The sequence below is a fragment of the Ambystoma mexicanum genome, chromosome 4p (assembly GCF_040938575.1).
Source record: "Ambystoma mexicanum isolate Mex_15411 chromosome 4p, UKY_AmexF1_1, whole genome shotgun sequence".
Classification (NCBI taxonomy): domain Eukaryota; kingdom Metazoa; phylum Chordata; class Amphibia; order Caudata; family Ambystomatidae; genus Ambystoma; species Ambystoma mexicanum.
Genome location: NC_090927.1, coordinates 180,878,959 through 180,896,695, shown reverse-complemented (window position 1 = coordinate 180,896,695; position 17,737 = coordinate 180,878,959). Strand labels below are relative to the sequence as shown.

At 49.2% G+C, this 17,737-nt stretch overlaps 1 protein-coding gene across 4 annotated transcripts in view; it reads left to right on the top strand.

The window, feature by feature from the left end:
- The window catches only part of PTK2B (protein tyrosine kinase 2 beta), a 998,240-nt gene that overhangs the window by 502,577 nt on the left and 477,926 nt on the right, over positions 1–17,737 (top strand). The gene's annotated exons all lie outside the window — the stretch shown is intronic.

Below are 17,737 nucleotides of genomic sequence, written 5' to 3'. Positions count from 1 at the left end.
ACCCAAACATTCAATTCTCCTGCTTCATGTACTCCAGAGTGACAAATGGCGAGGGTGTGTAACGTGAGTTGGATGATACCTTCACTTTTCCATGTGCAATTCTGACATCCCCAGTGCACAGAGCAAGCTTTGCTGCAGAAATGAAAAGACCACAAACTTGTTTGGGTGCTGAATCTTATCGCAATATGTCATCAACTCACTGACTAGTGTATCATTTGCCTCCCCAAATTTCTGATGCTTCCATCCACAAAAGAAACACTAGAATGATCCTCACACAAGCTGTCCCCAGGAATCCTGTTTTCTTCCTCCTACTCCTTCCAAGTGTCACCCATATGGCACTTGTCTTGTCCACTCACTTTCCTTGTGTATTACTCGTCCTCCCGAACCTCAATGTCTTTTGCTACCACCTACAAATATCGGATGAGTGTGACTCTGACACTAACCGCCTTCACGGATTTTGCTTCTCCTCTTGCTCCTTCAAGGTGTCATCCGATAGCACGTGTCTCAGCTACACACTTCAAGAGATGGACATGGACTAATGTATTGCCCGCTTTATAGTGATATTTTCGAAACCCATATTTTCGAATGTCATTTTCCCGACACCAAATTTGCCGATTTTTTTTTTTAATGTTTTTTTTATTTTATTTTTTAAATAGGGGGACACTCACTGGTGTGGCCCTCACCTCCCTAATTTAAGGTAATGCCTTCCACATAAAAGACACAAGCTTGACTCTCATACACGCAGTCTTCAGGGATTATCTGCCCCTTCTCCTCCTCCCCAATGTCATCCAATGGCATCTGTATTATCCACTCACTTCGAGATATGACACTGACTGTGGTGTATGAACCCCCCTCTATGAATAGCTGTTACTTCCTCCCAGAAAAGGCATGCAAGCTTGAGTCTAGCGCCAGCTTCCCTCATGGATTCCAGGCTGGTCCCTAGTGTGAATCACAAGCTGTATATGTTGTTTTCTTCCTCGTGGCATGTGGCATGTGTTTTCGTTACAGTCCCACCTGCCACCATCAATCACTGGCATTTTCTCCAGAATTCTAAAGCTGTCACCCAAAATCAGGTTTGCATGCTTGTGTCCCTTTACCTAAACTCACAAAGGGGTGTTTTCCTACTTCTGCTCAATGAATGTGTCACACTGTGCTGCATGTGCAAAACCTACCCTAAATCTAAATCTCCGGAGACCCTAGCCCACTCTGGTGGGTCAGCAATGCAAGGCGGGCAACCGTTTGATGATTGTTCAAAACATGCCATTTTATTAAAGTACAAATAAAATTCAATGCCTCACTATCCCTGCTCTTCTGAGGAGTTCCCTGATTAAACAAAACTAAAGGGAAACACTCTAACACAAAATGTCTGGCCCTCACACTAAAGATTAAATACAAAGAAAATATATGGCAATTCGAACATTATCAACAACATTCACAGTTTCTTGATGACTTCTCAATACATTGGGTGAGTTACCTTCTCCAGGATTCAAAGTGAATTCTGCTCTAATGTTCAAATAAGGAAGTCCTTGTATGTAAGATGTCCCAAATAAGTTCTTGATTTTTCAATGTCAAATAATATTTTTTTAATCAAAGTTTCAACACTAGCAAATCTTTTCTCCTTGATGAAATATAGACTTTCCACTTCCTCAGAACATCTCCAAATGTATTCCAAGCCGCGATGCATTGTCACCACTTTCAGTAATCCAAGAAGACTTGCCACAGTTCAAAAGAAATGCAACTTCTACACAGTTCTTGGTTAAAAGTTAGCATGTCATTAGTTACACGATTAAGATTCACAGTAGGTATATCTGTCAGGATGACTTCACAGTGCTGCTGCTTCTACTTAAACAACTTCACTTCTACTCTAGTTTATCATGAAAACAGTCTACTTTGCCTCATAGTACTCCACTTCATTTAGGCTACTGAAATGTTGCATCTACTGCCAACCAGATATACCATCACAGATTCCGTACTTTGGACAGCTACCACAGCTTCAGTAATTTGTGATTCAAGAAAGGCTTTGACAAGGATTCACTTTAAAGTACTTCAACACCTTCAAGTAGGCAAGGCACTCTTCCTCTGAATATCTCTCTTCAAAAGGGGCAGACTCTGTCCCTCTTGTCTGTCTGCCACAACAACCCCAAATAATGTTAATTAACAGCAGGTTTCCCTTCCCCAAAATTGCCTTCACCACTCTGCTAACTGTTAGCCCAAGTAATTACCCAGAGGCCTTTGTGTCACTCTCTTGGCTCCGGGTAATGCTTGCACATGTGTATCTTAGGCAACGCTGAACTGCTATTGGGTTCACAGTTATAGTTAGATTGTTTTTTGGCTCTTAGAAGAGATGAATGCCTGCGTGAAATAAAGGATAGAGTTCAGTCTTCCTTTGGAAAGCACAATTAGGCACACACGGCCACTTCTTCATGTAGTTTTGAAAGGCTAAAGGTTTAACAATGGTCTTAGTCACGTTAAATGTTAAGCAATGGCCTTCACAACATTTACTCTTCATAATAAGCAACACGCGACCACTTCTTCATAAAGTTTAGAGTCTTAAGGGTTAAACAATGGTCTTTCACAGCGTTTGCTCTTCACGCGAACAAATGGGAATTATCTGATACACGCGAGTGCTACATTTCCATTGTCCCCTTATTAAAGCGTCAATTAATAATTTCAGCTCAGTTCTGACTATATGCGAGTGAATAGGAAACTGGATACTGTTGTCGGCAAGGAATTAGAACACCAGGTTTCACTCACAGGATTCTGTGAACCTCGTTCTGCGTGTTTCACAACTTCCACGACTTCTTTCACAACTTCTACTGTTTCTGGCTTCACAGGGAGCCACACCCTTCCTCGCTGAAGGTGTCTCCGGTCCGGCCACTCGTTTAACTCCTCTCGCTCCTAAGATTGCGGCTTGACAACAGCCCGACGCCTCAGTCTCTGGCACGTTCTCTGCACGGCAACCACGGCAATCAGTCTCACATGGGAAAGACAGCCTTCCTGCACGTCTTCCAATGCTGCAAGCCTCTGCACTTTAGAGTGTGGGGGAAAAGGACCCTCCCAGAGCTAGCAGGTGAAATTTGCTGCATCCACGTTCTGGCATCCCTCTGGTTCTCCTACTTCTGCTTGGTGTTCCAGCTCTGCGCCTTCTTCTTTCTGCTTCTGCTACTACAGTACATACTCCAGTCACAGGTCCAGCTCCTTCTGATTGCTTGCACCCGAGGGGGCCTTTTATGCCTCACAGATTCCCTCAGGTGTAGGCTGTTAGGCTTAATTGGCTGAGTACAGCTACAGCATACCTCTTCAGCCCTCTTCCTCATCCCAGTACTTATGGGATTATGGGACTCGTAGTCCCCAACAACAAAGTCAGTTTTCTTAACCATTGCGATTTGGCAAACAGCCATAACCATATCAAGTGTGCAATTATGGGGAAAGTTAAACAGGGGTTTTTCCCAGTATTCCTTGTCTGTTCCCCACCCCTATGTGATCCTCACACAGTACACCGCCCCCAGGGATGGGATCAGGAAGCAACTGCCTTTCCCTGGCCACATGAGAAGGGTCCCAGACTAGGATTCTGGCAGGAACCATGACTGATTCATCACACCACCCTTCTTTCTAAGGAACTGCTCTTCCTTGTTTAATGACTCATTTTCCTCAGCTTGCCTCCATCAGTGCCCTGCTGCCTCTTGAAAGCTGCCTAAGAATGAAAATGGGCTCAAACCACGTGTCCCACTTAAGGCCATGCGGTTGAACTTTAGTTGAACTTCCCAAAAAGTGTGATTAAGTTAGACCCTATGGTATCACCGGTAATGTAGGTGACTCGAGATGCTAGGGTTAAAGTTCCTTCAGACCTAGTAAAATGGTGGACTGCTCACATTGTATTACAGCATGGCATGTTGAAATGCAGCTTTTTACTGTCAGCATGTGTTTTACCTGTTGATCACACTAACTCAGTTACCAGCAGTCCCAACACACACCCTCCAGTTCAGTAAAACTAAGCCACATCTTGCTTTGCTCAGGGGGTCCAACATGGTGAAAAACACTCAACTTTCTTAAAGAATGTTATGTTTGGACCATATCATTTTCTGTGGGTTACGTTCTTGCAGGCGGCTAATGGACACAGAGATTTTTACAAGCACTTCAGTTTTGGCAGATTCCTAATACAGATTCGCATGGATTGGAATGAAAGAATCATTCCCGCCACCCTAATCTGCCGTAGGTTAGAAATCCGGCAGCATCTCAGCCCTCGTGCAATTTTGATGGTGAAGGAGATTCTAAAGAAATCTGCATGTTTTATTTTCAACTACAAAAGGCAACTGCATTCCATAGAAATTAATGTAAATGCTGCCTCCTCTCACTCAAAGACATGACAGGCAGCATGCAGGGTTTGCTTCGATAAGTGTACGAAAATAAGTCTGCATAGATTCTCGTGTAACAATCATTTAAACCATCTGTTTGAACAAATAAAAATTGGACAAAGGAGACCGCTTAAACATGGGCCCTCCAGCATGTGAGGCCCAGGGACATAAGCAGGGAGGTGGACTTGTTGTGGGACCAGCCAGGGCAGCACCTTTCAGGTGCTCGCCCCACTTAGCATGCCAGTGTCTGGGCTGGCATCTGGGTGTCCAAGACAATGGGGACCCAGACTGCCGGGCGCCCGCTGCGGAAGGGAGGTGGCAGGTGACATCAGGTAGTCCCTTCCCCTGACACCTCACATCAAAGGCCCCCCTCCCATCCGGACGGACGTAGAGCAGGGGGCCTTTGATCTTCAAAGAAGGGCTACCTTGCCCTCAGGAAAATTTTGGCCTATAACCAGAGAGGGCAAGGTAGCCCCCTTCATTCTTGTGCCTCTCCTTGCCAGGCACCTACAGAGCTGGACCCCTGACCACAGCTAATGTTCTTCGGGCTGCCTGTTACTACATTGCACGGGTATTAGTGGAAAGAACAAAACAGATTCCTGGCACTTCATTTCACCAGTGAGGCATTGCAGCGCCCCACAGAGCAGCAGGCTGCGGCCTTCATCGCTGGGAGCAGAGACATTAATCAGGTCGGATCAGACGGGGGTAAAAGCAAAAGGATCGCGGAGTGCTCCGGTGTTAACAAAGCACTGCGCTCCTAGTGCCCACAACGAATGATGCCCCCCAGCCTTCCCGGACCGTGACAAGCCGCCAGAGCTCCAGCAAAAAAAAGGAGCAAGGAAAGGAATCGGAAAGCATCCACAAACCGACGCAGTGAAATCAAAGGTGATACATATTGGAAACACGACGACACAGAGCAGCTGAGCTCACACGGAACCAGGCGGCAACATTTCATAACTTTGCCGAAACAGAAAGCGGAGAACTTGCTTGCGGCAGTGTGCTTTGGTGAAATATACCACCATGAGCAACACTGGCCAAGCGACCGTCAGTGCCCCAGCCCTTCCAGCACGTCTGCTGGCTCACAGAGCTCCCGAGATGAGGGGGAGAAAGGAAGGCAGTGCAAAATACTGCCTAAAAGCGCAGAACAAACCAAGGAAACTTATTGGAAGCAAGACAGCGCAGAGCAGTCGACCATGGCGAAGCCGAGCTGCTATATCAGTTTAAACTTGCAATAGCAGCCGCTTTGAGCCTTTCCTTATTGCGACAGAGCCGCATATGGTGGACAGTGCACAGTAACTAAGTACGGTAGGGCAATGCACAGGGACGTTTTGCCAAGGAAGGCGGCCAGCACCAGTGGTAAGGACACTGGGCGCTGAGTTTGCGGGGTAAACGCAGCCAAAGCTGCTCAAGAAACTGCCACCCCAGCCAGCCAGCTGCCACCAGCAACAATTTCGGGTTTTTTCCCTATGCAGCACAGAGGCGCAAGGACCACAGGCCACAGTGGAAATTCCAAATAAAAGCATCACAAACCAATAAATCAGAGATGGCTGAATCCCTCACACTCAAGGAGAAGCTACTTTTGGAGTGGGCCAAGGAAGCTGAGGCAGTCCACGGCATGGATTTGGTCCAAAAGAAGATGGCGGAATTAGCAGCCGCCAGCATCGATGCAGAAGCACCATCCGAAGAAGGAGAGGACAATGTAGATGAACTAGCTGAGCAGGAGCAGCCGGCTAAGAAGAAACGGCGCATGAATGTCTGCAGCATGCCAGCCTCAGCAGACGCCCTGACCGGCAGCAAGAGCAAAGCCAAATCAGGTACTGTGAAAAATGATTTGGGGCCAATGTTAGAACAATTTTTAAAATGGCACAGGGACGGGAGTGCGGGGAAGAAGAAGAGACACAGAGAGGACTCTAGCAGCTCCAGCAGCGAGAGTGACAGCTCTGACACAGAGTCGGATTCAGGGAGTGAGGATGAACAAGGCCACCTTAAGGCTTGGGTCGGTCCTAATAACAATATTGAATCCTCACGCCCGCAGATGACCAAATATGGGAGGTGCACAATTGCCAAAAATGTGAACAAGAGCGTAAAAAAGACTATTGCATGGCACATTGAGCGCAAAATTAAGAAAAAGATTAGGCAAAAGCGATTCATAGACATTTTCTCCCTGTTGGAATCTGAGGAATTAGGCTTTGGCATTCCTAAAAAAGACAACAGAGAAGAAGAAAAAGAGAGAGCAAAGAAGCCTAGTTTGGAAAAGAATGTACAAAATTGGGAACCATCTTTTCAAATCCTGTCCTCAATTATCTTAGAGAAATTCCCGGAGGAAGGCCGAGCGCTGATTGCCTACCATCACAGGATCATGGAAATCCATAAAACATTTAAGGGAGGATCCTGGCTGAATTATGACAGGGAATTCAGGAAGGAAATGCAAAGATTCCCCGACCTGGGGTGGGAGGAAGAAGATCCCGAATTGTATATGTTTCATGTGTTAAAAGAAAATGCAGCTTGTAAAACACAACACAATGAAGAGCGCGAATATCAGAATAATAAGAGAGGGAACACCAGGCAGCGCACCCAGCGCATGGACCATAGAGAGAGCTCCCCTGCCAATAAATCTAAGCCCCACTTTCGGAGGCCTGCCCCAGAGGGGCAGAAATACAGAAGGAAAACTCAGGGTCAACAGAACACCCGCAACACAGGCGGGCCCAGAGGGTACACCACAGCAACCGGTTGGTATTTTGACAAAGGGTCATGCAAATGGGGGGACGAGTGCAGATACAAACACCAATGTAGCACATGTGGTGGGGGACACAAGAGTGTCCCCCACAGCCAAGCCCCAAAGTCGCTGAAGCAAAAAACAGCAACTTAATTTAAAATAGGAGCCTCCCCAATTAAAATAGACAAACTGTGCAAATGCTGCAAGCCTACCCTGACTCAACAGCAAGACATTTTTTGGGGCAGGGCTTTAGAGAAGGATTTCAAATCCCATTCCAGGGACATGGATCCCACCTCATCCTCAACAACCTAAAATCTGCCTCCTCCCTTGCCCCTATAATCACAGCGAAAATAGAAAAAGAATTATACCTGGGCAGGATAGAAGGCACCTTTCCCAGCCCCCCATTCCCAGAATTCCTATGCTCCGCCCTGGGTTTAGTGCCCAAGAAGGAACAGGGGGAGTTCAGGATGATTCACCACCTATCCTACCCTCCCGGGAGCTCTTTTAATGATGGCGTCCCAGCCACGGAGTCCGCTGTGTCCTACAGCAGCTTCAAAGATGCTGTGGACTTAGTGAGATTGTCAGGAAGGCACGCTCTCATGGCACAAGCAGACATCAAGTCTGCATTTAGGTTGTTACCTGTCCATGAGAGCGCGTACCTTTGGTTTTGCTTCCACTTTGAGAATAAATTCTGTTTTGATAAATGCCTCCCCATGGGCTGTGCCATTGCTTGCGCATACTTAGAACAATTCAGTTCAACTTTACAATGGACACTGCTGAAAGCCATGCCCAGGGCAAGAATAGTGCATTACTTGGACGGTTTCTTTTTTACTGGCCCAGAAGGGTCCCCATTGTGCGGCTCCTCCTTCCAAACATTTTGCAAAATCATGCAAGCTTTAGAGGTCCCACTGGCACCAGAGAAGTCGGTGGGGCCCACCACCACCCTTTCTTTCCTTGGGATTGAGATTGACTCTTACAAGGGAGTATGCCGCATACCCAGAGATAAAATTAGACCTACTAAAAGCAATAAAGATAATGACAGGCAAAGACAAGGCAACCCTGAAAGAAATGCAGTCCCTTGCCGGGAAGCTCAATTTTGCAACTACAATGATGCCACAAGGACGGATCTTCCACAGAAGCCTAGGGTTAAGGATGAGGGGGGCAACCAAGCCACACCACCACATCAGACTGGGCAAAGAGATAGCACAAGACCTAGCAATATGGGAGTCATTCCTTAGCAACTTTAATGGGAAAGTTATATGGCGAAAGCCCATAAATGATGCAGCGAAAAGGGCCCTGTTCACTGACGCAGCAGGTAGCATAGGCTTTGGAATATGTTATGTAAACAAGTGGTGCGCTGGCCACTGGCCCCACAGTTGGCATGAGTGGGGGTGGACTAGAAATATTACCTTTCTAGATATAGTCCCCATATGGATGGCACTCTGCTTATGGGGGGACTTGCTGATTAATACAACACTGGTCACATGGTCTGACAATATGGCAGTGGTACACGCGCCGAACAAAGTGGCTGCATCCTGCTCTCTGGTATTGAAAGTGCTGAGAGAAATTACAAAAGTTAGTCTGAAGCACACCGTTCTAATAATTGAACGGCACATTGCAGGCAAGGAAAACAAGGCCGCTGAAGCACTGTCCCGTTTTCAGTTCTCCACTTTCAGGGCGCTAAACCCACAGGCAGAAACAAAGATGACAGCTGTTCCAGAGGAGGTTTGGGCCATCTTGGAAAAAAACAAGGCAGACCTCACCACTCCCCCAAGCAAGCCTCCCCACTGAAAACCCAGGCGCACACCCACCCCCAAGGCAAAAGTAAAGGGGGGACCAAATCCCCCCACAACACATCAACAGGTGAGCCCAAGGGGATCTTAGGGGACTTGGCCAAAAATGCACTGGCCCATAGAACGGCTAAATTGTACAATATGTGCCTGACAGATTTTGGAAACATCACAAAAGTCACCAACATCGGAGACATCCAGGAGAGCCATGTCAATGGCCCTCATTACGACCCTTGCGGAAAGTGACTGACCGGACCGCCACAGCGTAAATAGCGTTTCCGCCATTGCACGATGGAGCAAAGTGCGGCCCATTCCGACCCATCGGGCACGAGCACCACGCCATGGCGGAAGTGCAAAGTCCGCGATGGCGGAAATGACCCCAAAACGGCCCACACCGCCGCCGTACGGCGCCCTAGGTGCAATACCGCCACCCATCATAGCGGACACCGCAGTGAGCGCCAACCGGAAAGTACGGCGACCGTAAATATACGGAAACGGAAGTAAAAACATGGGCCCGGAACGGGAAACAACACCCCGTACACCTATAAAACCACAAAATACACACAACCACTAAAAACACCACCCTGAGACACATCCCAACCCGTCATCCACCCTAGTGAAACCAAGAAAAATGGGAAAAGTAGCGAAGAAAGCGTGCGACCGCAAGCGGCAGGTCCACTTCTCCCGTGAGGAACTCACCGTACTCACAGAGACCCTCCAGGAGAATGCCGCCGCCGTCTTCTCCACGCAAATGACCAGGACGGCACTTGCGAACAAGAAGGCCATATGGGCCCTGGTGGCACAGCGGGTAAGTGCGGTGGGGACCGCACCCCGCAACCCACAGCAATGCAGGAAGCGGTGGGACGACCTGCGGATACGCGTCCGTAGCATACTTTCTGCCAACTGCAACATTGCCACAGCCACCGGGGGAGGGTCGGAATCACCCATCAAGTTGACCCCCTGGGAAGAAATCTGTGCCTCCACCATTGGAATGGAGAGCATAGAGGGAGTCGGAGGGATGGAGAAAGGAGTGCAGACATCCGGAGAATCAGGTAGGTGGCCCAAATAAAACCATGCCAAATCCACAATGTCCAATCATGTGACTCACATGTGTCCACATAGCGCAACAGCAACACATGGCCAGGAGAACGTCCACACACATTGGCCTGATAGCGCACTTTAAAACACACAATAAATACATAAATAAATAAAAACCCCAAAAACACCCACTACACGTGCAGCAGGCACACCCTAACTGCAGGCTGCCAAACAACTGCACCCTCACTCCACACACAAATGAAAGCACCTCCAAGGCCCCGACCCAAATCACCCTCAGGTACCACCCCAATGCATGTGATACATTGCCATTCCAATTCCCACAGACCCATTAATAACGCTCGCCCTCCTTTACTCCACCACAGGGTCCGATCCAAACGACGAGCTCCAGGACACCCCTACCAGCACACCTGCAAAGAGGGCCAAGACCGACGGCCAAAGACCCTCCACCTCAGCTGCACGCATCAAGACACGGCAGCAGCACATATCAAGTGGCAGCACACAGGAGGGAACATCAACAGGCACCCCAGCAGCCAGCATGCCCACAACAGCACCACCACAGGTCCCCCCAATGGATGCCACAGAAGGTACTGCCTCTGGTGGCAGCAGCACCATAGGTGACACCCCATTAATGGCAGCATGCTCCGACACAGAAGACGGGGATGTCGAAGTCAGATCCATCCATGACCTGTCCCAATCCCCCTGTCTGTTCCATCCGTACACCATGAGGATACCACGCAGGGGCACCCACAAGACGACGACTGGCCATCCCCCACAAGCCCTGTGGCAGGGCAACATGAGGCGAACAGCCCCTCTGTGACACCACCGCAAATGGCCATGGCCCAGCAGAGGCAACAGTCCCTCGACCAGTTAATCGTGCAACAGCAGCAACTGGCCACGCTCCTCAAGGACCATGCAGATGGATGTGGGGGCACTAAGGCAGACATAGAAACATCAACTGAAACACTTAGGGCACAAATGGAGAGTAGCACCGAGAGCCTGAGAGTCCAAATGGAGAGTAGCACCGAGAGCCTGAGAGTCCAAATGGAGAGTAGCACCGAGAGCCTGAGAGTCCAAATGGAGAGAAGCACCGAGAGCCTGAGGGGGGAACTGCATGCGACGTCCAAAGACGTATGTGCCGAACTTGCCGCAGTGCGCCGTGTGCTCACTGAGCTCTCACAAACCCTTAGGGACATGCATGGACGTGAGCAGGCAGAGACATCATCCGTTGCAAGTTCCGTCCAGGGCAGCCCCCAACGTAGATCTGGGAGGAACCTGCGCTCCACAGGCAGGGGTGCCCCTGATACCTGCAGAGGGGGCTTGCAATAGCGACTGCCCACTGACAATGAGCATCTTTGGACACTGGTGTTCGGGGGGGAGGTAGGAGGGTGGAGGGGGTGTGTTGGGCTCACTTGGGTGGCGGGTCGATAGGGTGTTCAACATGATATCACATATGCCATAAACAATGCACGATCAAACAATGAGATGTGTGGACAATGATCTTTGTGTACTAGGCCATCATAGGCGTACAGTCCATATTGTGCATGTACCAGACACACACAGTGCCACGAGTCCCGTGTCCATGTATCAGCCACCAGGCGTGAGTGCTAGAAGCATGCATCTATGAGATGCTGACGAATTTCACGGCCCTCCTGTGCCTCGCAGACTCCTTGAGGTGCTGCCACATCCCCACCCTCATCATGACCATCTTCAGGTGCTTGCAGTTCTGCGTCAGGGGGCATGGGCACATTTCTACGTACGCACATGTTGTGGAGCATGACACATGCCATCACCATCTTTGCAACCTTCTCATGGCGGTACAGGAGTGCCCCGCCAGACCTGCTGAGGCACCGGAAACGAGTCTTCAGTAGGCCGAATGCCTGTTCAATGACTACACGGGTACGTGAGTGGGCATGGTTGTAGTCCTCCTCATGCTGGTCCCGTGGGTTCCGGACTGGTGTGAGGAGCCATCTCTTCAGTGGATATCCGGCATCACCTGTATGTGGACGATAAACGAATTATGTGGAATGCCATTGCTACGTACGCACCCCCCCCCCTTCCTGCCAGGTCATTGCCGCATCACATACCCCACATCATCATGCATGAAATGAGACTCACCGAGTAGCCAGGATCTGTTCCCTGCGTGTCGCTCCATGTAGCGTGGTATTGTAGAGTTCCTCAAGACCATAGAATCATGGGTTGATCCAGGGAATCGGGCACAACAATGTGTAATGATCCTGTTGGAGTCACACACCATTTGTACATTCAGTGAATGAAATTGTTTTCGGTTGCGGTACTGGGCCTCCATGGCATGTGGGACGACCAATTCCACATGGGTGCAGTCGATGGCACCAATGCAACCCGGTATGCCGGCAAGTGCATGGAATCCCACTTTTGTGTTGGTAATTTCCTGCTCCGAGCGTGGTAGAGAGATGTAGTCGTCTGCGTGCTGCAGGAGGGCATCGAGCACTTGCAATAGTGTCCGTGAGAACAGTGGCTGAGAAATGCCATGCAACTGTCCGACTGTGTGCTGGTAGGTGCCTGTGTCCAGGAAGTGGAGTACAGACACCACCTTCAGTAGGGGTGGGTTGGCGGTTGGGCTATCTATCATGCTGACAAGGTCAGCCTGTGTCATGTCCACAATGGCGGCTATGGTGTCCCGGTCCAAACGGTAGAGGGTGTGTATCTGCTCATCAGTGAGGTTGAACGGATGTGCTCGGAGGCGTGGGATTGCGGGCTGCCTGCGTGGTGGTAGTGGCTGTGCTGGCAGCCCTTGCTGGCCCTGCCTTGCCCTCCTCCTCCTCCTGCGTCTCCTCCGTGCGGCCGGTTGTAGTTGGTGTTCATCTTCTTCTTGGAGTTGGAGTACTTGCAGTGCTATCAGGTCCCCAAGGGCCAACATCGCGAGTCCTGCCGGTAGCATTTCGGAGTGGTTGTGGGAGGAGACTGGGCGTGCAATTTATGTGTTTTCAGGCTGTATGGCCTCCACCTGTGGTGATTCATTCCACCTGTGCAAGCTGCTCTCCCCTTTGGGCGAGCACGTCCCGCACACAACGCTGCAATTCGAGGAATGGCATCTTGCTATTACAATCATGTATTAGTACCCGATGGCCGTGTAACATTGGTTGATATGTTCATTCGGCTATGGTCCCATTGTTTCACATGCATTCTTTGCAGTCGCGAACAGACTTGTGAAGGGTCAGTGGAACGTAGTACTCGAGTAACGGTGGACCCTCATGCATCACTGTACCGAGGTTCACCGACGGGCGGGGCCTCCCATTTGTGAGTGAAGGCAGTTGCCATTTTCACACACAGCCGCACTAGATGGATTAATTTGTGATTTCAAGCGGCCACAGATGCCTTTTCGACGTGATGTTGCAAATGAGGAATTCGAAGGGCGGCGCTTTCGGTCTTCAGCTAGCGGCGAGGAGATGCCCACAGGTCTGACTGCAAATATAACGTTCTATTGTTCAGTGTCCTTGGGACAGGGGCCATGGCGAGGATGCAATGATTGATATGAATAGTTTGGGATGCGCAATAGCGAAGTGGATGATGAGGCCGGACGTTCCCAAATACATGTTACTTCACAACACTGGAATTACGGGCTGGGGCACAGTGGATTTTGCAGGCTGCATAACGCACAGACTCAATGGAATTCTCACATGTTATGTGAGTATGGAAACAGGCGTTATCATTACGGGATGAGGGAATGATGAATGGATGCATGGGCAGATGATTTGATACGGTGTTTGCCATGTACAGGGCTTCTTGGAATCTGTCCGCCTCCCCTGCGCTATGTGATGCAGGGCTGCCATAGTGGGACCATCGTCTATCTGGCCTTGTTGAGCCCTCCCTGTCTCGACGCGCCTTCAGACACTTGTGTCCATGCACGTTACCAATCCCATCTGATGGATTCTGTTTTCACAGACGCATGCACAGGTACACTCGTTTGTGATGGTGTTTTCACCTCGATATGGATAGTTATGAGTCGCAAGTGGTTTTGGGGTGGTGATGATCCTTTGGAGTGGGCTAGCATGCATATGGCTGTGGATCTAGTGTGATCATTGAAGTGAGTTGTTCGAATGTAGTTCTGATGGCCATTCTTTTCTTTTTCTTTTCTTTTGGTTGACAGGTATCTCCTCCCCTTTTGCCACTGCCATCTGTATGCCACTCCTGCAGATGGGTTTTACTCCCGACACCTGCTGCTTCGTGTTAATCAGTGGAGCAGCATTACGATCTTATGGGACGATCGCCAATGGGCCACATGCCCTTACGCAGTACTAGTGGCTCGGAGCAACATTTCGGCCTTTCAGCTGGACTAGTGCCTCCCTATTGGGACGGCCCTGCGGTTCTAGGCGCTTCCATGTTGCCTTTTCGTACGAGAATGTAGCCCCTGTGTACCATGAAGGAACAGGGCGTCACACAAGAAGTAGCTGGTCATTTATTGCGGATGCAGCCCACAATGGTGAAATGTGTTTTGGAGTTCATGGCCTAATGGCTGTATGGGCTTGGTGAATTTGTTGTGCATTAAATTTCTATTCTGATATGGGCCGTGTAGCGTTCTTCTTTGCAAGTGATGTGGCATATTCCTATTTGGGGAGCGATGTATTGTGAGGAGATCTGCATTGGGTTCCAGCTTCGGAGTATAGTTGCGTGGTACTGTGCTGGGCGCGTTTGCCTACGAAGCCCAGTGAGGTCAGGGGTGAGGGCTGCCAATATGACTGTTTGGATGATGTCATGCTCAGGGGCGGGGGATTAGGTTTTGTGTAACAGATGCCGGTCAGCCAGGTGGATTGGTGGAATGATGTGATTATCGGAATATTGCTGGTCACAGGTGCCTGTGTTTGCGTGCGTTTCTTGGTGGGAGACTGGGGTCATGTCCATTGGTATAGCTTCTGTATTCGTGCCATCTGTGCCCTGCAGCTCCCATTGGCCCCTCTTGTGATTCTTTTGTTCGTTGGCATGCATGGGTGACTTGTACATTTCATTGGTTGCATTGTGACTTCGTTGCACCTACGGGGAGTTGTACTATGTGGCCAGGGAGCGGTGTACAGGCAATCAGTGGGGCCGTTTACGGTTGATTCGCGATGCCGTACTTCTCACCATGGCGGAATGGTACTTTCCGCCGTGCTTGATGGCGTTAAGTACATGTCCGCTAGGGTCGGAATTTGCGTACCCTTGCGCCATGGTGCTAATTACGGTTTGGCATGGCGCGCGCGCGCGTACTTGGTGCAGTTAGCGTTGGCGTTCACTACGGTGTCGCTAATGGCATCGTACTTTACGGTGACGGGTCATAGTCACACCGAGCGCTATTCGATGGCGGTATTGCATTTCCGCCATCGTTTTTCGATTTCCGCCAGGGTCGTAATGAGGGCCAATGACTTCATGGAATGGGCCTTCAAGCAGAACAAAAAGAAGGCACTGGCCTCCTCCCACTTGGCAGCAGTAGCCTACTACACTAGATTGGCGGGGGCCACTGATCCCACACATGGCGCGTTGAGAAGGTATGCGCTCAAAGGGTGGTCCAAACTGGAGGGTGTAAAAAGAGACATTAGGTGCCCCCTTAACTTTGCTAAATTGAAAATCCTGTTAGACAGCCTGCATAAAGTATGCAATAATTCATACGGAAATACCTTGTTTAAAGCAGCATTTACGCTCTATTAATTTGGGGCTTTCAGGATTAGCGAGATCGCACCCAAGAACACAGGTTCTGAGGAAGGGCTGGATGTAGCTGACATCAACCTTGGTAAGGAGTCAATGGCAGTTAAAATCAACAGATCTAAAACTGACCAAATGGGCAAAGGTAGGATTATCAATCTATACTGTATAGAAGAGACAGAGTACTGCCCCATCTGCACTACTAGGGCTTTCCTTAGCAAACGCTCCGGCCTGGGGAGCCAACTGTTCACACACACAAATGGGTCTGCCCTCAGCAGATTTCAAGTGAGATCAGTGCTCAAAAAGAACATCATGGCAATAGGATGGAGCCCAACAGAATTTGGGTCCCACTCATTTAGGATATGTGCGGTAACATACGCCTGGATGGGAGGGCTGCAAGAAAAAGCAATAAACAGGATAGGAGGCTGGAAATCTGGAGCATATACAAGATGCATTAGAGAAGACCTGATCTAACAGTGTCCCACCCACCTTTTAGTTCCTTATCATCCACCTTGGGGGCAATGATTTGCCCTACCTGGGCAGGAATCCCCTCCTGGACGAAATCTGCACCTCCCTCAGATCCATTTCACACAAGTTAAGACTAAGAACAGATGTTATGTCAGAAATCATCCCGCACCAACATTGGCAAGGAGTTGAGTCCAAAAAAGCAATGGAAATATGAAGGCGCAAACTGAACAAAGCAGTGGCCAACTTCTGCATGTTTTCAGGTCTGAAATTCATAAAGCACGGGATCACAGTGCACAAACAGGCCCTGTTTTGTAGCGACGTGGTCCACCTGTCCATAGAAGGCATGAGCATCTTCACCAGACACATATTCTGGTCCGTGGCAGCCAGGGTCTGTTCTTAAATTTCTCATTAATTTTGGGGGGAACCTCAGGGGCCGCCAGGCAGCACCCCCTCAGGGTGGCGGCAGGGATCAGACTCGTGCGGCCCCTACGTGGAAGTAGGGCCCCCGCTCACCTGATACTTCTGTTCCCCAAAATATATATTTGTGTTATTTTCTTATGATGTTGTTTATGGTTATTTTATTTATTTATTTATTTATTTATTTTATTTATTCAAATTTGTTAAGCGCACATCAGCCCAGAGGCATCGTGGCGCTTGTTACAGACATCTTAGTTGCAAAGGAAACCGTAGTTACAAGCAGTACATAAATTACAGAGGAAATATATACAATAGCAAGGCAGTATATTTACATGGCTTCCTGAGAGTTTGCTAATTATTTGCGAGGAACAAGGTTTTTAGTTTCCTGCGAAAGATGGGAAGTGAGTTTTCCGTTAGGATGTCTGAAGGGAGGGCGTTCCATGTCTGTGCTGCAATGTAGGGAAAACCTAGACCTCCAGCTTTGGCTTTTTTGATGCGTGGGGTGCAGAGTAGGTTGGCGTATTGCATCCTAGTGGGACGTGTGGAGGAAGGTTTGAGGATGGTATCTGAAAGATAGGACGGGGTGGAGAAGGAGAGGCATTTGTGAGTGAGGGTGAGGATTTTGAGGGTGATCCGTTCTTTGACTGGGAGCCATTGGGCTGAGAGCCTGGCCTGGGTGATATGCTCTCTTCTTGGGATACTAAGAGCGGCCCGGAGAGCGTTGTTCTGTGTGATTTGTAGTCTATTTATGTTTTTGGTTGATGTGCCTGCTAGGAGAGCATTGCAGTAGTCCAGTTTGGCTCCAATGGTTGCCCTCGCTATGGAGAGGCAGTTAGGTTTAGAGAGGTAGGGCTTGATGGCGTTTATAAGTTTGGTGGTGTGTGCGGATGCGGAAGTGATTGCGCTGACTTGTCTAGTCATAGATAGTGAAGAGTCAAGGTATACTCCCAGTGTCTTGACGGCTGTGGACACGGGGATGATGGAGTTGTCAATGGAGAAGTTAGAGTACAGTTTGTCCAGTTTGTCTAAGGTGTTTTGTTGACCTAGTATCAAGATTTCAGTCTTGTCACCATTGAGGCAGAGGCCATTAATTGCCATCCATGCCTTGATGATGGAGTAGATGGAGTGGAGTGCCTTTGCGTCTTCGTTGTATGAGCCTGAGAGGGGTAGAAGTACTTGTGTGTCGTCCGCGTAGTTCGTGTAGGTGATGCCGTATGAGTCAAGTTTGTCAAAGAGTGGCTTGGTGAACAAGTTATAGAGTGTAGGTGCAGTGCAGGAAC